This window comes from Somniosus microcephalus, unplaced genomic scaffold, assembly GCF_052327205.1.
Source record: "Somniosus microcephalus isolate GS21.2 unplaced genomic scaffold, FLI_Smic_1.0 unresolved_chr1, whole genome shotgun sequence".
NCBI classification, from domain to species: domain Eukaryota; kingdom Metazoa; phylum Chordata; class Chondrichthyes; order Squaliformes; family Somniosidae; genus Somniosus; species Somniosus microcephalus.
Window position 1 is genome coordinate 67,469,356 of NW_028225179.1, and position 25,289 is coordinate 67,494,644.

General features: G+C 64.8%; 1 protein-coding gene across 2 annotated transcripts in view; it reads right to left on the reverse strand.

The window, feature by feature from the left end:
* Window positions 1-25,289, reverse strand: part of LOC147095457 (septin-4-like) — a 192,558-nt gene that overhangs the window by 73,235 nt on the left and 94,034 nt on the right. The window lies entirely within an intron of this gene.

Sequence of the window (25,289 nt, forward strand, 5' to 3'; positions counted from 1 at the left end):
CTGTGGGACTCCTCCCCTCCCTCAGTCCCTGGGACTCCTCCCCTCGCTCAGTCTCTGGGACACCTGCCCTCCCTCAGTCTCTGGGACTCCTCCCCCTCCCTCAGTCTCTGGGACTCCTCCCCTCCCTCAGTCTGTGGGACTCCTCCCCTCCCTCAGTCTGTGGGACTCCTCCCATCCCTCAGTCTATGGGACTCCTCCCCTCCCTCAGTCTATGGGACTCCCACCCTCCCTCGGACTGTGGGACTCCTCCCCTCCCTCAGTCTCTGGGATTCCTCCCCTCCCTCAGTCACTGGGACTCCTCCCCTCCCTCAGTCTATGGGACTCCTCACCTCCCTCAGTCTATGGGACTCGCCCCCTCCCTCAGTCTCTGGGACTCCTCCCCTCCCTCAGTCTATGGGACTCGCCCCCTCCCTCAGTCTCTGGGATTCCTCCCCTCCCTCAGTCACTGGGACTCGTCCCCTCCCTCAGTCTCTGGGACTCCTCCCCTCCCTCAGTCACTGGGACTCCTCCCCTCCCTCAGTCTATGGGACTCCTCCCCTCGCTCAGTCTCTGGGACACCTCCCCTCCCTCAGTCTCTGGGACTCCCCCCATCCCTCAGTCTGTGGGACTCCTCCCCTCCCTCAGTCTATGGGACTCCTCCCCTCCCTCAGTCTGTGGGACTCCTCCCCTCCCTCAGTCTCTGGGACTCCTCCCCTCCCTCAGTCTATGGACTCGCCCCCTCCCTCAGTCTATGGGTTTCCTCCCCTCCCTCAGTCTCTGGGGCTCCTCCCCTCCCTCAGTCTCTGGGACTCCTCCCCTCCCTCAGTCACTGGGACTCCTCCCCTCCCTCAGCCTATGGGACTCCCACCCTCCCTCAGTCTATGGGACTCGCCCCCTCCCTCAGTCTCTGGGATTCCTCCCCTCCCTCAGTCTCTGGGACTCCTCCCCTCCCTCAGTCTCTGGGACTCCTCCCCTCCCTCAGTCTATGGGACTCCGCCCCCTCCCTCAGTCTCTGGGATTCCTCCCCTCCCTCAGTCTCTGGGACTCCTCCCCTCCCTCAGTCTCTGGGGCTCCTCCCCTCCCTCAGTCTCTGGGACTCCTCCCCTCCCTCAGTCTCTGGGACTCCCCCCCTCCCCTCAGTCTGTGGGACTCCTCCCCTCCCTCAGTCTATGGGACTCCTCCCCTCCCTCAGTCTGTGGGACTCCTCCCCTCCCTCAGTCTCTGGGACTCCTCCCCTCCCTCAGTCTATGGGACTCGCCCCCTCCCTCAGTCTCTGGGATTCCTCCCCTCCCTCAGTCTCTGGGGCTCCTCCCCTCCCTCAGTCTCTGGGACTCCTCCCCTCCCTCAGTCACTGGGACTCCTCCCCTCCCTCCGTCTCTGGACTCCTCCCCTCCCTCAGTCTCTGGGACTCCTCCCCTCCCTCAGTCTGTGGGACTCCTCCCTTCCCTCAGTCTTTGGGGCTCCTCCCCTCCCTCAGTCTCTGGGACTCCTCCCCTCCCTCAGTCTGCGGGACTCCTCCCCTCCCTCAGTCTCTGGACTCCTCCCCTCGCTCAGTCTCTGGGACACCTGCCCTCCCTCAGTCTCTGGGACTCCTCCCCTCCCTCAGTCTCTGGGACTCCTCCCCTCCCTCAGTCTGTGGGACTCCTCCCCTCCCTCAGTCTGTGGGACTCCTCCCATCCCTCAGTCTATGGGACTCCTCCCCTCCCTCAGTCTATGGGACTCCCACCCTCCCTCGGACTGTGGGACTCCTCCCCTCCCTCAGTCTCTGGGATTCCTCCCCTCCCTCAGTCACTGGGACTCCTCCCCTCCCTCAGTCTATGGGACTCCTCACCTCCCTCAGTCTATGGGACTCGCCCCCTCCCTCAGTCTCTGGGACTCCTCCCCTCCCTCAGTCTATGGGACTCGCCCCCCTCCCTCAGTCTCTGGGATTCCTCCCCCTCCCTCAGTCACTGGGACTCGTCCCCTCCCTCAGTCTCTGGGACTCCTCCCCTCCCTCAGTCACTGGGACTCCTCCCCTCCCTCAGTCTATGGGACTCCTCCCCTCGCTCAGTCTCTGGGACACCTCCCCTCCCTCAGTCTCTGGGACTCCCCCCATCCCTCAGTCTGTGGGACTCCTCCCCTCCCTCAGTCTATGGGACTCCTCCCTCCCTCAGTCTGTGGGACTCCTCCCCTCCCTCAGTCTCTGGGACTCCTCCCCTCCCTCAGTCTATGGGACTCGCCCCCTCCCTCAGTCTATGGGTTTCCTCCCCTCCTCAGTCTCTGGGGCTCCTCCCCTCCCTCAGTCTCTGGGACTCCTCCCCTCCTCAGTCACTGGGACTCCTCCCCTCCCTCAGCCTATGGGACTCCCACCCTCCCTCAGTCTATGGGACTCGCCCCCTCCCTCAGTCTCTGGGATTCCTCCCCTCCCTCAGTCTCTGGGACTCCTCCCCTCCCTCAGTCTCTGGGACTCCTCCCCTCCCTCAGTCTATGGGACTCCGCCCCCTCCCTCAGTCTCTGGGATTCCTCCCCTCCCTCAGTCTCTGGGACTCCTCCCCTCCCTCAGTCTCTGGGGCTCCTCCCCTCCTCAGTCTCTGGACTCCTCCCTCCCTCAGTCTCTGGGACTCCCCCCCCTCCCTCAGTCTGTGGGACTCCTCCCCTCCCTCAGTCTATGGGACTCCTCCCCTCCCTCAGTCTGTGGGACTCCTCCCCCTCCCTCAGTCTCTGGGACTCCTCCCCTCCCTCAGTCTATGGGACTCGCCCCCTCCCTCAGTCTCTGGGATTCCTCCCCTCCCTCAGTCTCTGGGGCTCCTCCCCTCCCTCAGTCTCTGGGACTCCTCCCCTCCCTCAGTCACTGGGACTCCTCCCCTCCCTCCGTCTCTGGGACTCCTCCCCTCCCTCAGTCTCTGGGACTCCTCCCCTCCCTCAGTCTGTGGGACTCCTCCCTTCCCTCAGTCTTTGGGGCTCCTCCCCTCCCTCAGTCTCTGGGACTCCTCCCCTCCCTCAGTCTGCGGGACTCCTCCCCTCCCTCAGTCTCTGGGACTCCTCCCCTTCCTCTGGGACACCTTCCCTCCCTCAGTCTGTGGGACCCCTCCCCTCCCTCAGTGTGTGGGACTCCTCCCTCCCTCAGTCTGTGGGACTCCTCCCCTCTCTCAGTCTGTGGGACTCCTCCCCTCCCTCAGTCTGTGGGACTCCTCCCCTCCCTCAGTCTCTGGGACTCCTCCCCTCCCTCAGTCTCTGGGACTCCTCCCCTCCCTCAGTCTCTGGGACTCCTCCCCTCCCTCAGTCTCTGGGACTCCTCCCCTCCCTCAGTCTGTGGGACTCGTCCCCTCCCTCAGTCTTTGGGGCTCCTCCCCTCCCTCAGTCTCTGGGACTCCTCCCCTCCCTCAGTCTCTGGGACTCCTCCCCTCCCTCAGTCTGTGGGACTCGTCCCCTCCCTCAGTCTGTGGGACCTCGTCCCCTCCCTCAGTCTGTGGGACTCCTCCCCTCCCTCAGTCTTTGGGGCTCCTCCCCTCCCTCAGTCTCTGGGACTCCTCCCCTCCCTCAGTCTCTGAGACTCCTCCCCTCCCTCAGTCTGTGGGACTCCTCCCTTCCCTCAGTCTTTGGGGCTCCTCCCCTCCCTCAGTCTCTGGGACTCCTCCCCTCCCTCAGTCTGCGGGACTCCTCCCCTCCCTCAGTCTCTGGGACTCCTCCCCTCCCTCTGGGACACCTTCCCTCCCTCAGTCTGTGGGACCCCTCCCCTCCCTCAGTGTGTGGGACTCCTCCCCTCCCTCAGTCTGTGGGACTCCTCCCCTCTCTCAGCCTGTGGGACTCCTCCCCTCTCTCAGTCTGTGGGACTCCTCCCCTCCCTCAGTCTGTGGGACTCCTCCCCTCCCTCAGTCTCTGGACTCCTCCCCTCCCTCAGTCTCTGGGACACCTCCCCTCCCTCAGTCTCTGGGACTCCTCCCCTCCCTCAGTCTCTGGGACTCCTCCCCTCCCTCAGTCTCTGGGACTCCTCCCCTCCCTCAGTCTCTGGGACTCCTCCCCTCCCTCAGTCTGTGGGACTCCTCCCCTCCCTCAGTCTGTGGGACTCCTCCCCTCCCTCAGTCTTTGGGGCTCCTCCCCTACCTCAGTCTCTGGGACTCCTCCCCTCCCTCAGTCTCTGGGACTCCTCCACTCCCTCAGTCTGTGAGACTCCTCCCCTCCCTCAGTCTGTGGGACTCGTCCCCCTCCCTCAGTCTGGGACTCGTCCCCTCCCTCAGTCTGTGGGACTCCTCCCCTCCCTCAGTCTGTGGGACTCCTCCCCTCCCTCAGTGTGTGGGACTCCTCCCCTCCCTCAGTCTCTGGGACTGCTCCCCTCCCTCAGTCTGTGGGACTCCTCCTCTCCATCAGTCTGTGGGACTCCTCCCCTCCCTCAGTCTGTGGGGCTCCTCCCCTGCCTCAGTCTTTGGGACTCCTCCCCTCCCTCAGTCTCTGGGACTCCTCCCCTCCCTCAGTCTCTGGGACTCCTCCCCTCCCTCAGTCTGTGGAACTCATCCCCTCCCTCAGTCTGGGACTCCTCCCCTCCCTCTGGGACTCCTCCCCTCCCTCGGTCTCTGGGACTCCTCCCCTCCCTCAGTCTGTGGGACTCCTCCCTCCCTCAGTCTGTGGGACTCCTCCCCTCCCTCAGTCACTGGGACTCATCCCCTCCCTCAGACTGTGGGACTCCTCCCCTCCCTGAGTCTCTGGGACTCCTCCCCTCCCTCAGTCACTGGGACTCCTCCCCTCCCTCAGTCTGTGGGACTCCTCCCCTCCCTCGGTCTGTGGGACTCCTCCCCTCCCTCGGTCTGTGGGACTCCTCCCCTCCCTCAGTCACTGGGACTCCTCCCCTCCCTCAGTCTGTGGGACTCCTCCCTCCCTCAGTCTATGGGACTCCCCCCCTCCCTCAGTCTCTGGGATTCCTCCCCTGCCTCAGTCTGTGGGACTCCTCCCCTCCCTCAGTCTCTGGGACTCCTCCCCTCCCTCAGTCTCTGGGACTCCTCCCCTCCCTCAGTCACTGGGACTCATCCCCTCCCTCAGACTGTGGGACTCCCCCCCTCCCTCAGTCTCTGGGATTCCTCCCCTCCGTCAGATTGTGGGACTCCTCCCCTCCCTCAGTCTCTGGGACTCCTCCCCTCCCTCAGTCTGTGGGACTCCTCCCCTCCCTCAGTCTCTGGGACTCCTCCCCTCCCCTCAGTCTGTGGGACTCCTCCCCTCCCTCAGTCTGTGGGACTCCTCCCCTCCCTCAGTCTATGGGACTCCTCCCCTCCCTCAGTCTATGGGATTCCCCCTCCCTCAGACTGTGGGACTCCTCCCCTCCCTCAGTCTCTGGGATTCCTCCCCTCCCTCAGTCACTGGGACTCCTCCCCTCCCTCAGTCTATGGGACTCCTACCCTCCCTCAGTCTATGGGACTCGCCCCCTCCCTCAGTCTCTGGGATTCCTCCCCTCCCTCAGTCTCTGGGGCTCCTCCCCTCCCTCAGTCTCTGGGACTCCTCCCCTCCCTCAGTCACTGGGACTCCTCCCCTCCCTCAGTCTCTGGGACTCCCACCCTCCCTCAGTCTATGGGACTCGCCCCCTCCCTCAGTCTCTGGGATTCCTCCCCTCCCTCAGTCTCTGGGACTCCTCCCCTCCCTCAGTCTCTGGGACTACTCCCCTCCCTCAGTCTCTGGAACTCCTCCCCTCCCTCAGTCTCTGGGATTCCTCCCCTCCCTCAGTCTCTGGGACTCCTCCCCTCCCTCAGTCTCTGGGACTCCTCCCCTCCCTCAGTCTGTGGGACTCCTCCCCTCCCTCAGTCTATGGGACTCCTCCCCTCCCTCAGTCTATGGGACTCGCCCCCTCCCTCAGTCTCTGGGATTCCTCCCCTCCCTCAGTCTCTGGGACTCCTCCCCTCCCTCAGTCTCTGGGACTCCTCCCCTCCCTCAGTCTATGGGACTCGCCCCCTCCCTCAGTCTCTGGGATTCCTCCCCTCCCTCAGTCTCTGGGGCTCCTCCCCTCCCTCAGTCTCTGGGACTCCCCCCCTCCCTCAGTCTGTGGGACTCCTCCCCTCCCTCAGTCTATGGGACTCCTCCCCTCCCTCAGTCTGTGGGACTCCTCCCCTCCCTCAGTCTCTGGGACTCCTCCCCTCCCTCAGTCTATGGGACTCGCCCCCTCCCTCAGTCTCTGGGATTCCTCCCCTCCCTCAGTCTCTGGGGCTCCTCCCCTCCCTCAGTCTCTGGGACTCCTCCCCTCCCTCAGTCACTGGGACTCCTCCCCTCCCTCAGTCTCTGGGACTCCCACCCTCCCTCAGTCTATGGGACTCGCCCCCTCCCTCAGTCTCTGGGATTCCTCCCCTCCCTCAGTCTGTGGGACTCCCCCCTCCCTCAGTCTGTGGGACTCCTCCCCTCCCTCAGTCTATGGGACTCCTCCCCTCCCTCAGTCTGTGGGACTCCTCCCCTCCCTCCGTCTCTGAGACTCCTCCCCTCCCTCAGTCTGTGGGACTCCTCCCCGCCCTCGGTCTCTGAGACTCCTCCCCTCCCTTGGTCTCTGGGACTCCTCCCCTCCCTCAGTCTGTGGGACTCCTCCCCTCCCTCAGTCTGTGGGGCTCCTCCCCTCCCTCAGTCTTTGGGACTCCTCCCCTCCCTCAGTCTCTGGGACTCCTCCCCTCCCTCAGTCTCTGGGACTCCTCCCCTCCCTCAGTCTCTGGGACTCCTCCCCTCCCTCAGTCTCTGGGACTCCTCCCCTCCCTCAGTCTCTGGGACTCCTCCCCTCCCTCAGTCTGTGGGACTCATCCCCTCCCTCAGTCTGGGACTCCTCCCCTCCCTCTGGGACTCCTCCCCTCCCTCGGTCTCTGGGACTCCTCCGCTCCCTCAGTCTGTGGGACCCCTCCCCTCCCTCAGTCTGTGGGACTCCTCCCCTCCCTCAGTCACTGGGACTCATCCCCTCCCTCAGACTGTGGGACTCCTCTCCTCCCTCAGTCTCTGGGACTCCTCCCCTCCCTCAGTCACTGGGACTCCTCCCCTCCCTCAGTCTGTGGGACTCCTCCCCTCCCTCGGTCTGTGGGACTCCTCCCCTCCCTCGGTCTGTGGGACTCCTCCCCTCCCTCAGTCACTGGGACTCCTCCCCTCCCTCAGTCTGTGGGACTCCTCCCTCCCTCAGTCTATGGGACTCCCCCCCTCCCTCAGTCTCTGGGATTCCTCCCCTGCCTCAGTCTGTGGGACTCCTCCCCTCCCTCAGTCTCTGGGACTCCTCCCCTCCCTCAGTCTCTGGGACTCCTCCCCTCCCTCAGTCACTGGGACTCATCCCCTCCCTCAGACTGTGGGACTCCCCCCCCTCCCTCAGTCTCTGGGATTCCTCCCCTCCCTCAGACTGTGGGACTCCTCCCCTCCCTCAGTCTCTGGGACTCCTCCCCTCCCTCAGTCTGTGGGACTCCTCCCCTCCCTCAGTCTCTGGGACTCCTCCCCTCCCTCAGTCTGTGGGACTCCTCCCCTCCCTCAGTCTGTGGGACTCCTCCCCTCCCTCAGTCTATGGGACTCCTCCCCTCCCTCAGTCTATGGGACTCCCCCCCTCCCTCAGACTGTGGGACTCCTCCCCTCCCTCAGTCTCTGGGATTCCTCCCCTCCCTCAGTCACTGGGACTCCTCCCCTCCCTCAGTCTATGGGACTCCTCCCCTCCCTCTGGGACACCTTCCCTCCCTCAGTCTGTGGGACCCCTCCCCTCCCTCAGTGTGTGGGACTCCTCCCGTCCCTCAGTCTGTGGGACTCCTCCCCTCTCTCAGCCTGTGGGACTCCTCCCCTCTCTCAGTCTGTGGGACTCCTCCCCTCCCTCAGTCTGTGGGACTCCTCCCCTCCCTCAGTCCCTGGGACTCCTCCCCTCGCTCAGTCTCTGGGACACCTCCCCTCCCTCAGTCTCTGGGACTCCTCCCCTCCCTCAGTCTCTGGGACTCCTCCCCTCCCTCAGTCTGTGGGACTCCTCCCCTCCCTCAGTCTGTGGGACTCCTCCCATCCCTCAGTCTATGGGACTCCTCCCCTCCCTCAGTCTATGGGACTCCCACCCTCCCTCGGACTGTGGGACTCCTCCCCTCCCTCAGTCTCTGGGATTCCTCCCCTCCCTCAGTCACTGGGACTCCTCCCCTCCCTCAGTCTATGGGACTCCTCACCTCCCTCAGTCTATGGGACTCGCCCCCTCCCTCAGTCTCTGGGACTCCTCCCCTCCCTCAGTCTATGGGACTCGCCCCCTCCCTCAGTCTCTGGGATTCCTCCCCTCCCTCAGTCACTGGGACTCGTCCCCTCCCTCAGTCTCTGGGACTCCTCCCCTCCCTCAGTCACTGGGACTCCTCCCCTCCCTCAGTCTATGGGACTCCTCCCCTCGCTCAGTCTCTGGGACACCTCCCCTCCCTCAGTCTCTGGGACTCCCCCCATCCCTCAGTCTGTGGGACTCCTCCCCTCCCTCAGTCTATGGGACTCCTCCCCTCCCTCAGTCTGTGGGACTCCTCCCCTCCCTCAGTCTCTGGGACTCCTCCCCTCCCTCAGTCTATGGGACTCGCCCCCTCCCTCAGTCTATGGGACTCGCCCCCTCCCTCAGTCTCTGGGATTCCTCCCCTCCCTCAGTCTCTGGGACTCCTCCCCTCCCTCAGTCTCTGGGACTCCCTCCCCTCCCTCAGTCTATGGGACTCCGCCCCCTCCCTCAGTCTCTGGGATTCCTCCCCTCCCTCAGTCTCTGGGACTCCTCCCCTCCCTCAGTCTCTGGGGCTCCTCCCCTCCCTCAGTCTCTGGGCTCCTCCCCTCCCTCAGTCTCTGGGACTCCCCCCCCTCCCTCAGTCTGTGGGACTCCTCCCCTCCCTCAGTCTATGGGACTCCTCCCCTCCCTCAGTCTGTGGGACTCCTCCCCTCCCTCAGTCTCTGGGACTCCTCCCCTCCCTCAGTCTATGGGACTCGCCCCCTCCCTCATTCTCTGGGATTCCTCCCCTCCCTCAGTCTCTGGGGCTCCTCCCCTCCCTCAGTCTCTGGACTCTCCCCTCCCCTCAGTCACTGGGACTCCTCCCCTCCCTCAGCCTATGGGACTCCCACCCTCCCTCAGTCTATGGGACTCGCTCCCTCCCTCAGTCTCTGGATTCCTCCCCTCCCTCCGTCTCTGGGACTCCTCCCCTCCCTCCGTCTCTGGGACTCCTCCCCTCCCTCAGTCTCTGGGACTCCTCCCCTCCCTCAGTCCTGTGGGACTCCTCCCTTCCCTCAGTCTTTGGGGCTCCTCCCCTCCCTCAGTCTCTGGGACTCCTCCCCTCCCTCAGTCTGCGGGACTCCTCCCCTCCCTCAGTCTCTGGGACTCCTCCCCTTCCTCTGGGACACCTTCCCTCCCTCAGTCTGTGGGACCCCTCCCCTCCCTCAGTGTGTGGGACTCCTCCCCTCCCTCAGTCTGTGGGACTCCTCCCCTCTCTCAGTCTGTGGGACTCCTCCCCTCCCTCAGTCTGTGGGACTCCTCCCCTCCCTCAGTCTGTGGGACTCCTCCCCTCCCTCAGTCTCTGGGACTCCTCCCCTCCCTCAGTCTCTGGGACTCCTCCCCTCCCTCAGTCTCTGGGACTCCTCCCCTCCCTCAGTCTGTGGGACTCGTCCCCTCCCTCAGTCTTTGGGGCTCCTCCCCTCCCTCAGTCTCTGGGACTCCTCCCCTCCCTCAGTCTCTGGGACTCCTCCCCTCCCTCAGTCTGTGGAACTCGTCCCCTCCCTCAGTCTGTGGGACTCCTCCCCTCCCTCAGTCTGTGGGACTCCTCCCCTCTCTCAGCCTGTGGGACTCCTCCCCTCCCTCAGTCTGTGGGACTCCTCCCCTCCCTCAGTCTCTGGGACTCCTCCCCTCCCTCAGTCTGTGGGACTCCTCCCCTCCCTCAGTCTCTGGACTCCTCCCCTCCCTCAGTCTCTGGGACACCTCCCCTCCCTCAGTCTCTGGGACTCCTCCCCTCCCTCAGTCTCTGGGACTCCTCCCCTCCCTCAGTCTGTGGGACTCCTCCCCTCCCTCAGTCTCTGGGACTCCTCCCCTCCCTCAGTCTCTGGGACTCCTCCCCTCCCTCAGTCTGTGGGACTCCTCCCCTCCCTCAGTCTTTGGGGCTCCTCCCCTCCCTCAGTCTCTGGGACTCCTCCCCTCCCTCAGTCTCTGGGACTCCTCCACTCCCTCAGTCTGTGAGACTCCTCCCCTCCCTCAGTCTGTGGGACTCCTCCCCTCCCTCAGTCTCTGGGACTCCTCCCCTCCCTCAGTCTCTGGGACTCTCCCCTCCCTCAGTCTCTGGGACTCCTCCCCTCCCTCAGTCTGTGGGACTCCTCCCCTCCCTCAGTCTTTGGGGCTCCTCCCCTCCCTCAGTCTCTGGGACTCCTCCCCTCCCTCAGTCTCTGGGACTCCTCCACTCCCTCAGTCTGTGAGACTCCTCCCCTCCCTCAGTCTGTGGGACTCGTCCCCTCCCTCAGTCTGGGACTCGTCCCCTCCCTCAGTCTGTGGGGGACTCCTCCCCTCCCTCAGTCTGTTGGACTCCTCCCCTCCCTCAGTGTGTGGGACTCCTCCCCTCCCTCAGTCTCTGGGACTGCTCCCCTCCCTCAGTCTGTGGGACTCCTCCTCTCCATCAGTCTGTGGGACTCCTCCCCTCCCTCAGTCTGTGGGACTCCTCCCCTCCCTCGGTCTCTGAGACTCCTCCCCTCCCTCAGTCTGTGGGACTCCTCCCCTCCCTCGGTCTCTGAGACTCCTCCCCTCCCTTGGTCTCTGGGACTCCTCCCCTCCCTCAGTCTGTGGAACTCCTCCCCTCCCTCAGTCTGTGGGACTCCTCCCCTCCCTCAGTCTGTGGGGCTCCTCCCCTCCCTCAGTCTTTGGGACTCCTCCCCTCCCTCAGTCTCTGGGACTCCTCCCCTCCCTCAGTCTCTGGGACTCCTCCCCTCCCTCAGTCTCTGGGACTCCTCCCCTCCCTCAGTCTCTGGGACTCCTCCCCTCCCTCAGTCTCTGGGACTCCTCCCCTCCCTCAGTCTGTGGAACTCATCCCCTCCCTCAGTCTGGGACTCCTCCCCTCCCTCTGGGACTCCTCCCCTCCCTCGGTCTCTGGGACTCCTCCCCTCCCTCAGTCTGTGGGACTCCTCCCCTCCCTCAGTCTGTGGGACTCCTCCCCTCCCTCAGTCACTGGGACTCATCCCCTCCCTCAGACTGTGGGACTCCTCCCCTCCCTGAGTCTCTGGGACTCCTCCCCTCCCTCAGTCACTGGGACTCCTCCCCTCCCTCAGTCTGTGGGACTCCTCCCCTCCCTCGGTCTGTGGGACTCCTCCCCTCCCTCGGTCTGTGGGACTCCTCCCCTCCCTCAGTCACTGGGACTCCTCCCCTCCCTCAGTCTGTGGGACTCCTCCCTCCCTCAGTCTATGGGACTCCCCCCCTCCCTCAGTCTCTGGGATTCCTCCCCTGCCTCAGTCTGTGGGACTCCTCCCCTCCCTCAGTCTCTGGGACTCCTCCCCTCCCTCAGTCTCTGGGACTCCTCCCCTCCCTCAGTCACTGGGACTCATCCCCTCCCTCAGACTGTGGGACTCCCCCCCTCCCTCAGTCTCTGGGATTCCTCCCCTCCGTCAGATTGTGGGACTCCTCCCCTCCCTCAGTCTCTGGGACTCCTCCCCTCCCTCAGTCTGTGGGACTCCTCCCCTCCCTCAGTCTCTGGGACTCCTCCCCTCCCTCAGTCTGTGGGACTCCTCCCCTCCCTCAGTCTGTGGGACTCCTCCCCTCCCTCAGTCTATGGGACTCCTCCCCTCCCTCAGTCTATGGGATTCCCCCCCTCCCTCAGACTGTGGGACTCCTCCCCTCCCTCAGTCTCTGGGATTCCTCCCCTCCCTCAGTCACTGGGACTCCTCCCCTCCCTCAGTCTATGGGACTCCTCCCCTCCCTCAGTCTATGGGACTCGCCCCCTCCCTCAGTCTCTGGGATTCCTCCCCTCCCTCAGTCTCTGGGACTCCTCCCCTCCCTCAGTCTCTGGGACTCCTCCCCTCCCTCAGTCTATGGGACTCGCCCCCTCCCTCAGTCTCTGGGATTCCTCCCCTCCCTCAGTCTCTGGGGCTCCTCCCCTCCCTCAGTCTCTGGGACTCCCCCCCTCCCTCAGTCTGTGGGACTCCTCCCCTCCCTCAGTCTATGGGACTCCTCCCCTCCCTCAGTCTGTGGGACTCCTCCCCTCCCTCAGTCTCTGGGACTCCTCCCCTCCCTCAGTCTATGGGACTCGCCCCCTCCCTCAGTCTCTGGGATTCCTCCCCTCCCTCAGTCTCTGGGGCTCCTCCCCTCCCTCAGTCTCTGGGACTCCTCCCCTCCCTCAGTCACTGGGACTCCTCCCCTCCCTCAGTCTCTGGGACTCCCACCCTCCCTCAGTCTATGGGACTCGCCCCCTCCCTCAGTCTCTGGGATTCCTCCCCTCCCTCAGTCTCTGGGACTCCTCCCCTCCCTCAGTCTCTGGGACTACTCCCCTCCCTCAGTCTCTGGGACTCCTCCCCTCCCTCAGTCTCTGGGATTCCTCCCCTCCCTCAGTCTCTGGGACTCCTCCCCTCCCTCAGTCTCTGGGACTCCTCCCCTCCCTCAGTCTGTGGGACTCCTCCCCTCCCTCAGTCTATGGGACTCCTCCCCTCCCTCAGTCTATGGGACTCGCCCCCTACCTCAGTCTCTGGGATTCCTCCCCTCCCTCAGTCTCTGGGACTCCTCCCCTCCCTCAGTCTCTGGGACTCCTCCCCTCCCTCAGTCTATGGGACTCGCCCCCTCCCTCAGTCTCTGGGATTCCTCCCCTCCCTCAGTCTCTGGGGCTCCTCCCCTCCCTCAGTCTCTGGGACTCCCCCCCTCCCTCAGTCTGTGGGACTCCTCCCCTCCCTCAGTCTATGGGACTCCTCCCCTCCCTCAGTCTGTGGGACTCCTCCCCTCCCTCAGTCTCTGGGACACCTCCCCTCCCTCAGTCTATGGGACTCGCCCCCTCCCTCAGTCTCTGGGATTCCTCCCCTCCCTCAGTCTCTGGGGCTCCTCCCCTCCCTCAGTCTCTGGGACTCCTCCCCTCCCTCAGTCACTGGGACTCCTCCCCTCCCTCAGTCTCTGGGACTCCCACCCTCCCTCAGTCTATGGGACTCGCCCCCTCCCTCAGTCTCTGGGATTCCTCCCCTCCCTCAGTCTGTGGGACTCCCCCCTCCCTCAGTCTGTGGGACTCCTCCCCTCCCTCAGTCTATGGGACTCCTCCCCTCCCTCAGTCTGTGGGACTCCTCCCCTCCCTCAGTCTCTGGGACTCCTCCCCTCCCTCAGTCTATGGGACTCGCCCCCTCCCTCAGTCTCTGGGATTCCTCCCCTCCCTCAGTCTCTGGGGCTCCTCCCCTCCCTCAGTCTCTGGGACTCCTCCCCTCCCTCAGTCACTGGGACTCCTCCCCTCCCTCAGTCTCTGGGACTCCCACCCTCCCTCAGTCTATGGGACTCGCCCCCTCCCTCAGTCTCTGGGATTCCTCCCCTCGTCAGTCTCTGGGACTCCTCCCCTCCCTCAGTCTCTGGGACTCCTCCCCTCCCTCAGTCTATGGGACTCGCCCCCTCCCTCAGTCTCTGGGATTCCTCCCCTCCCTCAGTCTCTGGGACTCCTCCCCTCCCTCAGTCTCTGGGACTACTCCCCTCCCTCAGTCTCTGGGACTCCTCCCCTCCCTCAGTCTCTGGGATTCCTCCCCTCCCTCAGTCTCTGGGACTCCTCCCCTCCCTCAGTCTCTGGGACTCCTCCCCTCCCTCAGTCTGTGGGACTCCTCCCCTCCCTCAGTCTATGGGACTCCTCCCCTCCCTCAGTCTCTGGGACTCCTCCCCTCCCTCAGTCTATGGGACTCCGCCCCCTCCCTCAGTCTCTGGGATTCCTCCCCTCCCTCAGTCTCTGGGACTCCTCCCCTCCCTCAGTCTCTGGGGCTCCTCCCCTCCCTCAGTCTCTGGGCTCCTCCCCTCCCTCAGTCTCTGGGACTCCCCCCCTCCCTCAGTCTGTGGGACTCCTCCCCTCCCTCAGTCTATGGGACTCCTCCACTCCCTCAGTCTGTGGGACTCCTCCCCTCCCTCAGTCTCTGGGACTCCTCCCCTCCCTCAGTCTATGGGACTCGCCCCCTCCCTCAGTCTCTGGGATTCCTCCCCTCCCTCAGTCTCTGGGGCTCCTCCCCTCCCTCAGTCTCTGGGACTCCTCCCCTCCCTCAGTCACTGGGACTCCTCCCCTCCCTCAGCCTATGGGACTCCCACCCTCCCTCAGTCTATGGGACTCGCTCCCTCCCTCAGTCTCTGGGATTCCTCCCCTCCCTCCGTCTCTGGGACTCCTCCCCTCCCTCCGTCTCTGGGACTCCTCCCCTCCCTCAGTCTCTGGGACTCCTCCCCTCCCTCAGTCTGTGGGACTCCTCCCTTCCCTCAGTCTTTGGGGCTCCTCCCCTCCCTCAGTCTCTGGGACTCCTCCCCTCCCTCAGTCTGCGGGACTCCTCCCCTCCCTCAGTCTCTGGGACTCCTCCCCTTCCTCTGGGACACCTTCCCTCCCTCAGTCTGTGGGACCCCTCCCCTCCCTCAGTGTGTGGGACTCCTCCCCTCCCTCAGTCTGTGGGACTCCTCCCCTCTCTCAGTCTGTGGGACTCCTCCCCTCCCTCAGTCTGTGGGACTCCTCCCCTCCCTCAGTCTGTGGGACTCCTCCCCTCCCTCAGTCTCTGGGACTCCTCCCCTCCCTCAGTCTCTGGGACTCCTCCCCTCCCTCAGTCTCTGGGACTCCTCCCCTCCCTCAGTCTGTGGGACTCGTCCCCTCCCTCAGTCTTTGGGGCTCCTCCCCTCCCTCAGTCTCTGGGACTCCTCCCCTCCCTCAGTCTCTGGGACTCCTCCCCTCCCTCAGTCTGTGGAACTCGTCCCCTCCCTCAGTCTGTGGGACTCCTCCCCTCCCTCAGTCTGTGGGACTCCTCCCCTCTCTCAGCCTGTGGGACTCCTCCCCTCTCTCAGTCTGTGGGACTCCTCCCCTCCCTCAGTCTGTGGGACTCCTCCCCTCCCTCAGTCTCTGGGACTCCTCCCCTCCCTCAGTCTCTGGGACACCTCCCCTCCCTCAGTCTCTGGGACTCCTCCCCTCCCTCAGTCTCTGGGACTCCTCCCCTCCCTCAGTCTCTGGGACTCCTCCCCTCCCTCAGTCTCTGGGACTCCTCCCCTCCCTCAGTCTCTGGGACTCCTCCCCTCCCTCAGTCTGTGGGACTCCTCCCCTCCCTCAGTCTTTGGGGCTCCTCCCCTCCCTCAGTCTCTGGGACTCCTCCCCTCCCTCAGCCTCTGGGACTCCTCCACTCCCTCAGTCTGTGAGACTCCTCCCCTCCCTCAGTCTGTGGGACTCCTCCCCTCCCTCAGTCTCTGGGACTCCTCCCCTCCCTCAGTCTCTGGGACTCCTCCCCTCCCTCAGTCTCTGGGACTCCTCCCCTCCCTCAGTCTGTGGGACTCCTCCCCTCCCTCAGTCTTTGGGGCTCCTCCCCTCCCTCAGTCTCTGGGACTCCTCCCCTCCCTCAGTCTCTGGGACTCCTCCACTCCCTCAGTCTGTGAGACTCCTCCCCTCCCTCAGTCTGTGGGACTCGTCCCCTCCCTCAGTCTGGGACTCGTCCCCTCCCTCAGTCTGTGGGACTCCTCCCCTCCTTCAGTCTGTTGGACTCCTCCCCTCCCTCAGTGTGTGGGACTCCTCCCCTCCCTCAGTCTCTGGGACTCCTCCCCTCCCTCAGTCTCTGGGACTGCTCCCCTCCCTCAGTCTGTGGGACTCCTCCTCTCCATCAGTCTGTGGGACTCCTCCCCTCCCTCAGTCTGTGGGACTCCTCCCCTCCCTCGGTCTCTGAGACTCCTCCCCTCCCTCGGTCTGTGGGACTCCTCCCCTCCCTCGGTCTCTGAGACTCCTCCCCTCCCTTGGTCTCTGGGACTCCTCCCCTCCCTCAGTCTGTGGAACTCCTCCCCTCCCTCAGTCTGTGGGACTCCTCCCCTCCCTCAGTCTGTGGGGCTCCTCCCCTCCCTCAGTCTTTGGGACTCCTCCCCTCCCTCAGTCTCTGGGACTCCTCCATTCCCTCAGTCTCTGGGACTCCTCCCCTCCCTCAGTCTCTGGGACTCCTCCCCTCCCTCAGTCTCTGGGACTCCTCCCCTCCCTCAGTCTCTGGGACTCCTCCCCTCCCTCAGTCTGTGGAACTCATCCCCTCCCTCAGTCTGGGACTCCTCCCCTCCCTCTGGGACTCCTCCCCTCCCTCGGTCTCTGGGACTCCTCCCCTCCCTCAGTCTGTGGGACTCCTCCCCTCCCTCAGTCTGTGGGACTCCTCCCCTCCCTCAGTCACTGGGACTCATCCCCTCCCTCAGACTGTGGGACTCCTCCCCTCCCTGAGTCTCTGGGACTCCTCCCCTCCCTCAGTCACTGGGACTCCTCCCCTCCCTCAGTCTGTGGGACTCCTCCCCTCCCTCGGTCTGTGGGACTACTCCCCTCCCTCGGTCTGTGGGACTCCTCCCCTCCCTCAGTCACTGGGACTCCTCCCCTCCCTCAGTCTGTGGGACTCCTCCCTCCCTCAGTCTATGGGACTCCCCCCCTCCCTCAGTCTCTGGGATTCCTCCCCTGCCTCAGTCTGTGGGACTCCTCCCCTCCCTCAGTCTCTGGGACTCCTCCCCTCCCTCAGTCTCTGGGACTCCTCCCCTCCCTCAGTCACTGGGACTCATCCCCTCCCTCAGACTGTGGGACTCCCCCCCTCCCTCAGTCTCTGGGATTCCTCCCCTCCGTCAGATTGTGGGACTCCTCCCCTCCCTCAGTCTCTGGGACTCCTCCCCTCCCTCAGTCTGTGGGACTCCTCCCCTCCCTCAGTCTCTGGGACTCCTCCCCTCCCTCAGTCTGTGGGACTCCTCCCCTCCCTCAGTCTGTGGGACTCCTCCCCTCCCTCAGTCTATGGGACTCCTCCCCTCCCTCAGTCTATGGGATTCCCCCCCTCCCTCAGACTGTGGGACTCCTCCCCTCCCTCAGTCTCTGGGATTCCTCCCCTCCCTCAGTCACTGGGACTCCTCCCCTCCCTCAGTCTATGGGACTCCTCCCCTCCCTCAGTCTATGGGACTCGCCCCCTCCCTCAGTCTCTGGGATTCCTCCCCTCCCTCAGTCTCTGGGACTCCTCCCCTCCCTCAGTCTCTGGGACTCCTCCCCTCCCTCAGTCTATGGGACTCGCCCCCTCCCTCAGTCTCTGGGATTCCTCCCCTCCCTCAGTCTCTGGGGCTCCTCCCCTCCCTCAGTCTCTGGGACTCCCCCCCTCCCTCAGTCTGTGGGACTCCTCCCCTCCCTCAGTCTATGGGACTCCTCCCCTCCCTCAGTCTGTGGGACTCCTCCCCTCCCTCAGTCTCTGGGACTCCTCCCCTCCCTCAGTCTATGGGACTCGCCCCCTCCCTCAGTCTCTGGGATTCCTCCCCTCCCTCAGTCTCTGGGGCTCCTCCCCTCCCTCAGTCTCTGGGACTCCTCCCCTCCCTCAGTCACTGGGACTCCTCCCCTCCCTCAGTCTCTGGGACTCCCACCCTCCCTCAGTCTATGGGACTCGCCCCCTCCCTCAGTCTCTGGGATTCCTCCCCTCCCTCAGTCTCTGGGACTCCTCCCCTCCCTCAGTCTCTGGGACTACTCCCCTCCCTCAGTCTCTGGGACTCCTCCCCTCCCTCAGTCTCTGGGATTCCTCCCCTCCCTCAGTCTCTGGGACTCCTCCCCTCCCTCAGTCTCTGGGACTCCTCCCCTCCCTCAGTCTGTGGGACTCCTCCCCTCCCTCAGTCTATGGGACTCCTCCCCTCCCTCAGTCTATGGGACTCGCCCCCTACCTCAGTCTCTGGGATTCCTCCCCTCCCTCAGTCTCTGGGACTCCTCCCCTCCCTCAGTCTCTGGGACTCCTCCCCTCCCTCAGTCTATGGGACTCGCCCCCTCCCTCAGTCTCTGGGATTCCTCCCCTCCCTCAGTCTCTGGGGCTCCTCCCCTCCCTCAGTCTCTGGGACTCCCCCCCTCCCTCAGTCTGTGGGACTCCTCCCCTCCCTCAGTCTATGGGACTCCTCCCCTCCCTCAGTCTGTGGGACTCCTCCCCTCCCTCAGTCTCTGGGACTCCTCCCCTCCCTCAGTCTATGGGACTCGCCCCCTCCCTCAGTCTCTGGGATTCCTCCCCTCCCTCAGTCTCTGGGGCTCCTCCCCTCCCTCAGTCTCTGGGACTCCTCCCCTCCCTCAGTCACTGGGACTCCTCCCCTCCCTCAGTCTCTGGGACTCCCACCCTCCCTCAGTCTATGGGACTCGCCCCCTCCCTCAGTCTCTGGGATTCCTCCCCTCCCTCAGTCTGTGGGACTCCCCCCTCCCTCAGTCTGTGGGACTCCTCCCCTCCCTCAGTCTATGGGACTCCTCCCCTCCCTCAGTCTGTGGGACTCCTCCCCTCCCTCAGTCTCTGGGACTCCTCCCCTCCCTCAGTCTATGGGACTCGCCCCCTCCCTCAGTCTCTGGGATTCCTCCCCTCCCTCAGTCTCTGGGGCTCCTCCCCTCCCTCAGTCTCTGGGACTCCTCCCCTCCCTCAGTCACTGGGACTCCTCCCCTCCCTCAGTCTCTGGGACTCCCACCCTCCCTCAGTCTATGGGACTCGCCCCCTCCCTCAGTCTCTGGGATTCCTCCCCTCGTCAGTCTCTGGGACTCCTCCCCTCCCTCAGTCTCTGGGACTCCTCCCCTCCCTCAGTCTATGGGACTCGCCCCCTCCCTCAGTCTCTGGGATTCCTCCCCTCCCTCAGTCTCTGGGACTCCTCCCCTCCCTCAGTCTCTGGGACTACTCCCCTCCCTCAGTCTCTGGGACACCTCCCCTCCCTCAGTCTCTGGGATTCCTCCCCTCCCTCAGTCTCTGGGACTCCTCCCCTCCCTCAGTCTCTGGGACTCCTCCCCTCCCTCAGTCTGTGGGACTCCTCCCCTCCCTCAGTCTATGGGACTCCTCCCCTCCCTCAGTCTCTGGGATTCCTCCCCTCCCTCAGTCTCTGGGACTCCTCCCCTCCCTCAGTCTCTGGGACTCCTCCCCTCCCTCAGTCACTGGGACTCCTCCCCCCCCTCAGTCTATGGGACTCCCCCCCTCCCTCAGTCTCTGGGATTCCTCCCCTTCCTCAGTCTATGGTACTCCTCCCCTCCCTCAGTCTCTGGGACTCCTCCCCTCCCTCAGTCTGTGGGACTCCTCCCCTCCCTCAGTCTGTGGGACTCCTCCCCTCCCTCAGTCTCTGGGACTCCTCACCTCCCTCAGTCTGTGGGACTCCTCCCCTCCCTCAGTCTGTGGGACGCCTCCCGTCCCTCAGTCTGGGACTCGTCCCCTCCCTCAGTCTCTGGGACTGCTCCCCTCCCTCAGCCTGCGGGACTCCTCCCCTCCATCAGTCTGTGGGACTCCTCCCCTCCCTCAGTCTCTGGGACTCCTCCCCTCCCTCTGGGACACCTTCCCTCCCTCAGTCTGTGGGACCCCTCCCCTCCCTCAGTCTGTGGGACTCCTCCCCTCCCTCAGTCTGTAGGACTCCTCCCCTCCCTCAGTCTCTGGGACTCCTCCCCTCCCTCAGTCTCTGGGACTCCTCCCCTCCCTCAGTCTCTGGGACTCCTCCCCTCCCTCAGTCTGTGGGACTCCTCCCCTCCCTCATTCCTTGGGGCTCCTCCCCTCCCTCCGTCTCTGGGACTCCTCCCCTCCCTCAGTCTCTGGGACTCCTCCCCTCCCTCAGTCTGTGGGACTCCTCCCTTCACTCAGTCTTTGGGGCTCCTCCCCTCCCTCAGTCTCTGGGACTCCTCCCCTCCCTCAGTCTGCGGGACTCCTCCCCTCCCTCAGTCTCTGGGACTCCTCCCCTCCCTCTGGGACACCTTCCCTCCCTCAGTCTGTGGGACTCCTCCCCTCCCTCAGTGTGTGGGACTCCTCCCCTCCCTCAGTCTGTGGGACTCCTCCCCTCTCTCAGTCTGTGGGACTCCTCCCCTCTCTCAGTCTGTGGGGCTCCTCCCCTCCCTCAGTCTGTGGGACTCCTCCCCTCCCTCAGTCTGTGGGACTCCTCCCCTCCCTCAGGCTCTGGGACTCCTCCCCTCCCTCAGTCTGTGGGACACCTCCCCTCCCTCAGTCTCTGGGACTCCTCCCCTCCCTCAGTCTCTGGGACTCCTCCCCTCCCTCAGTCTCTGGGACTCCTCCCCTCCCTCAGTCTCTGGGACTCCTCCCCTCCCTCAGTCTGTGGGACTCGTCCCCTCCCTCAGTCTTTGGGGCTCCTCCCCTCCCTCAGTCTCTGGGACTCCTCCCCTCCCTCAGTCTGTGGGACTCCTCCCCTCCCTCAGTCTGTGGGACTCGTCCCCTCCCTCAGTCTGTGGGACTCCTCCCCTCCCTCAGTCTGTGGGACTCCTCCCCTCCCTCAGTCTGTGGGACTCCTCCCCTCCCTCAGTCTGTGGGACTCCTCCCCTCCCTCAGTCTTTGGGGCTCCTCCCCTCCCTCAGTCTCTGGGACTCCTCCCCTCCCTCAGTCTCTGGGACTCCTCCCCTCCCTCAGTCTGTGGGACTCCTCCTTTCCCTCTGGGACACCTTCCCTCCCTCAGTCTGTGGGACCCCTCCCCTCCCTCAGTGTGTGGGACTCCTCCCCTCCCTCAGTCTGTGGGACTCCTCCCCTCTCTCAGCCTGTGGGACTCCTCCCCTCTCTCAGTCTGTGGGACTCCTCCCCTCCCTCAGTCTGTGGGACTCCTCCCCTCCCTCAGTCTCTGGGACTCCTCCCCTCCCTCAGTCTCTGGGACACCTCCCCTCCCTCAGTCTCTGGGACTCCTCCCCTCCCTCAGTCTCTGGGACTCCTCCCCTCCCTCAGTCTCTGGGACTCCTCCCCTCCCTCAGTCTCTGGGACTCCTCCCCTCCCTCAGTCTCTGGGACTCCTCCCCTCCCTCAGTCTCTGGGACTCCTCCCCTCCCTCAGTCTGTGGGACTCCTCCCCTCCCTCAGTCTTTGGGGCTCCTCCCCTCCCTCAGTCTCTGGGACTCCTCCCCTCCCTCAGTCTCTGGGACTCCTCCCCTCCCTCAGTGTGTGTGACTCCTCCCCTCCCTCAGTCTGTGGGACTCGTCCCCTCCCTCAGTCTGGGACTCGTCCCCTCCCTCAGTCTGTGGGACTCCTCCCCTCCCTCACTCTGTGGGACTCCTCCCCTCCCTCAGTGTGTGGGACTCCTCCCCTCCCTCAGTCTCTGGGACTGCTCCCCTCCCTCAGTCTGTGGGACTCCTCCCCTCCATCAGTCTGTGGGACTCCTCCCCTCCCTCAGTCTGTGGGACTCCTCCCCTCCCTCAGTCTCTGAGACTCCTCCCCTCCCTCAGTCTGTGGGACTCCTCCCCTCCCTCGGTCTCTGAGACTCCTCCCCTCCCTCGGTCTCTGGGACTCCTCCCCTCCCTCAGTCTGTGGGACTCCTCCCCTCCCTCAGTCTGTGGGACTCCTCCCCTCCCTCAGTCTGTGGGGCTCCTCCCCTCCCTCAGTCTTTGGGACTCCTCCCCTCCCTCAGTCTCTGGGACTCCTCCCCTCCCTCAGTCTCTGGGACTCCTCCCCTCCCTCAGTCTCTGGGACTCCTCCCCTCCCTCAGTCTCTGGGACTCCACCCCTCCCTCAGTCTGTGGGACTCATCCCCTCCCTCAGTCTGGGACTCCTCCCCTCCCTCTGGGACTCCTCCCCTCCCTCGGTCTCTGGGACTCCTCCCCTCCCTCAGTCTGTGGGACTCCTCCCCTCCCTCAGTCTGTGGGACTCCTCCCCTCCCTCAGTCACTGGGACTCATCCCCTCCCTCAGACTGTGGGACTCCTCTCCTCCCTCAGTCTCTGGGACTCCTCCCCTCCCTCAGTCACTGGGACTCCTCCCCTCCCTCAGTCTGTGGGACTCCTCCCCTCCCTCGGTCTGTGGGACTCCTCCCCTCCCTCGGTCTGTGGGACTCCTCCCCTCCCTCAGTCACTGGGACTCCTCCCCTCCCTCAGTCTGTGGGACTCCTCCCTCCCTCAGTCTATGGGACTCCCCCCCTCCCTCAGTCTCTGGGATTCCTCCCCTGCCTCAGTCTGTGGGACTCCTCCCCTCCCTCAGTCTCTGGGACTCCTCCCCTCCCTCAGTCTCTGGGACTCCTCCCCTCCCTCAGTCACTGGGACTCATCCCCTCCCTCAGACTGTGGGACTCCCCCCCTCCCTCAGTCTCTGGGATTCCTCCCGTCCCTCAGTATGTGGGACTCCTCCGCTCCCTCAGTCTGTGGGACTCGTCCCCTCCCTCAGTCTGTGGGACTCGTCCCCTCCCTCAGTCTGTGGGACTCCTCCCCTCCCTCAGTCTGTGGGACTCCTCCCCTCCCTCAGTCTGTGGGACTCCTCCCCTCCCTCAGTCTGTGGGACTCCTCCCCTCCCTCAGTCTTTGGGGCTCCTCCCCTCCCTCAGTCTCTGGGACTCCTCCCCTCCCTCAGTCTCTGGGACTCCTCCCCTCCCTCAGTCTGTGGGACTCCTCCCTTCCCTCAGTCTTTGGGGCTCCTCCCCTCCCTCAGTCTCTGGGACTCCTCCCCTCCCTCTGGGACTCCTCCCCTCCCTCAGTCTGTGGGACTCCTCCCCTCTCTCAGCCTGTGGGACTCCTCCCCTCTCTCAGTCTGTGGGACTCCTCCCCTCCCTCAGTCTGTGGGACTCCTCCCCTCCCTCAGTCTCTGGGACTCCTCCCCTCCCTCAGTCTCTGGGACACCTCCCCTCCCTCAGTCTCTGTGACTCCTCCCCTCCCTCAGTCTCTGGGACTCCTCCCCTCCCTCAGTCTCTGGGACTCCTCCCCTCCCTCAGTCTCTGGGACTCCTCCCCTCCCTCAGTCTCTGGGACACCTCCCCTCCCTCAGTCTCTGGGACTCCTCCCCTCCCTCAGTCTCTGGGACTCCTCCCCTCCCTCAGTCTCTGGGACTCCTCCCCTCCCTCAGTCACTGGGACTCATCCCCTCCCTCAGTCACTGGGACTCCTCCCCTCCCTCAGTCACTGGGACTCATCCCCTCCCTCAGTCTGTGGGACTCCTCCCCTCCCTCGGTCTGTGGGACTCCTCCCCTCCCTCGGTCTGTGGGACTCCTCCCCTCCCTCAGTCACTGGGACTCCTCCCCTCCCTCAGTCTGTGGGACTCCTCCCTCCCTCAGTCTATGGGACTCCCCCCCTCCCTCAGTCTCTGGGATTCCTCCCCTGCCTCAGTCTGTGGGACTCCTCCCCTCCCTCAGTCTCTGGGACTCCTCCCCTCCCTCAGTCTCTGGGACTCCTCCCCTCCCTCAGTCACTGGGACTCATCCCCTCCCTCAGACTGTGGGACTCCCCCCCTCCCTCAGTCTCTGGGATTCCTCCCCTCCCTCAGACTGTGGGACTCCTCCCCTCCCTCAGTCTCTGGGACTCCTCCCCCCTCAGTCTCTGGGACTCCTCCCCTCCCTCAGTCTATGGGACTCCTCCCCTCCCTCAGTCTATGGGACTCCCCCCCTCCCTCAGACTGTGGGACTCCTCCCCTCCCTCAGTCTCTGGGACACCTCCCCTCCCTCAGTCACTGGGACTCATCCCCTCCCTCAGACTGTGGGACTCCCCCCCTCCCTCAGTCTCTGGGATTCCTCCCGTCCCTCAGTATGTGGGACTCCTCCCCTCCCTCAGTCTCTGGGACTCCTCCCCTCCCTCAGTCTGTGGGACTCCTCCCCTCCCTCAGTCTCTGGGACTCCTCCCCTCCCTCAGTCTGTGGGACTCCTCCCCTCCCTCAGTCTGTGGGACTCCTCCCCTCCCTCAGTCTATGGGACTCCTCCCCTCCCTCAGTCTATGGGACTCCTCCCCTCCCTCAGTCACTGGGACTCCTCCCCTCCCTCAGTCTATGGGACTCCTCCCCTCCCTCAGTCTATGGGACTCGCCCCCTCCCTCAGTCTCTGGGATTCCTCCCCTCCCTCAGTCACTGGGACTCGTCCCCTCCCTCAGTCTTTGGGGCTCCTCCCCTCCCTCAGTCTCTGGGACTCCTCCCCTCCCTCAGTCTGTGGGACTCCTCCCCTCCCTCAGTCTGTGGGACTTGTCCCCTCCCTCAGTCTGTGGGACTCGTCCCCTCCCTCAGTCTGTGGGACTCCTCCCCTCCCTCAGTCTGTGGGACTCCTCCCCTCCCTCAGTCTGTGGGACTCCTCCCCTCCCTCAGTCTTTGGGGCTCCTCCCCTCCCTCAGTCTCTGGGACTCCTCCCCTCCCTCAGTCTCTGGGACTCCTCCCCTCCCTCAGTCTGTGGGACTCCTCCCTTCCCTCAGTCTTTGGGGCTCCTCCCCTCCCTCAGTCTCTGGGACTCCTCCCCTCCCTCTGGGACTCCTCCCCTCCCTCAGTCTGTGGGACTCCTCCCCTCTCTCAGCCTGTGGGACTCCTCCCCTCTCTCAGTCTGTGGGACTCCTCCCCTCCCTCAGTCTGTGGGACTCCTCCCCTCCCTCAGTCTCTGGGACTCCTCCCCTCCCTCAGTCTCTGGGACACCTCCCCTCCCTCAGTCTCTGGGACTCCTCCCCTCCCTCAGTCTCTGGGACTCCTCCCCTCCCTCAGTCTCTGGGACTCCTCCCCTCCCTCAGTCTCTGGGACTCCTCCCCTCCCTCAGTCTCTGGGACTCCTCCCCTCCCTCAGTCTCTGGGACTCCTCCCCTCCCTCAGTCTGTGGGACTCCTCCCCTCCCTCAGTCTTTGGGGCTCCTCCCCTCCCTCAGTCTCTGGGACTCCTCCCCTCCCTCAGTCTCTGGGACTCCTCCCCTCCCTCAGTCTGTGGGACTCCTCCCCTCCCTCAATTTGTGGGACTCGTCCCCTCCCTCAGTCTGGGACTCGTCCCCTCCCTCAGTCTGTGGGACTCCTCCCCTCCCTCAGTCTGTGGGACTCCTCCCCTTCATCAGTGTGTGGGACTCCTCCCCTCCCTCAGTCTCTGGGACTGCTCCCCTCCCTCAGTCTGTGGGACTCCTCCCCTCCATCAGTCTGTGGGACTCCTCCCCTCCCTCAGTCTGTGGGACTCCTCCCCTCCCTCGGTCTCTGAGACTCCTCCCCTCCCTCAGTCTGTGGGACTCCTCCCCTCCCTCGGTCTCTGAGACTCCTCCCCTCCCTTGGTCTCTGGGACTCCTCCCCTCCCTCAGTCTGTGGGACTCCTCCCCTCCCTCAGTCTGTGGGACTCCTCCCCTCCCTCAGTCTGTGGGGCTCCTCCCCTCCCTCAGTCTTTGGGACTCCTCCCCTCCCTCAGTCTCTGGGACTCCTCCCCTCCCTCAGTCTCTGGGACTCCTCCCCTCCCTCAGTCTCTGGGACTCCTCCCCTCCCTCAGTCTCTGGGACTCCTCCCCTCCCTCAGTCTGTGGGACTCCTCCCCTCCCTCAGTCTGTGGGACTCCTCCCCTCCCTCAGTCACTGGGACTCATCCCCTCCCTCAGACTGTGGGACTCCT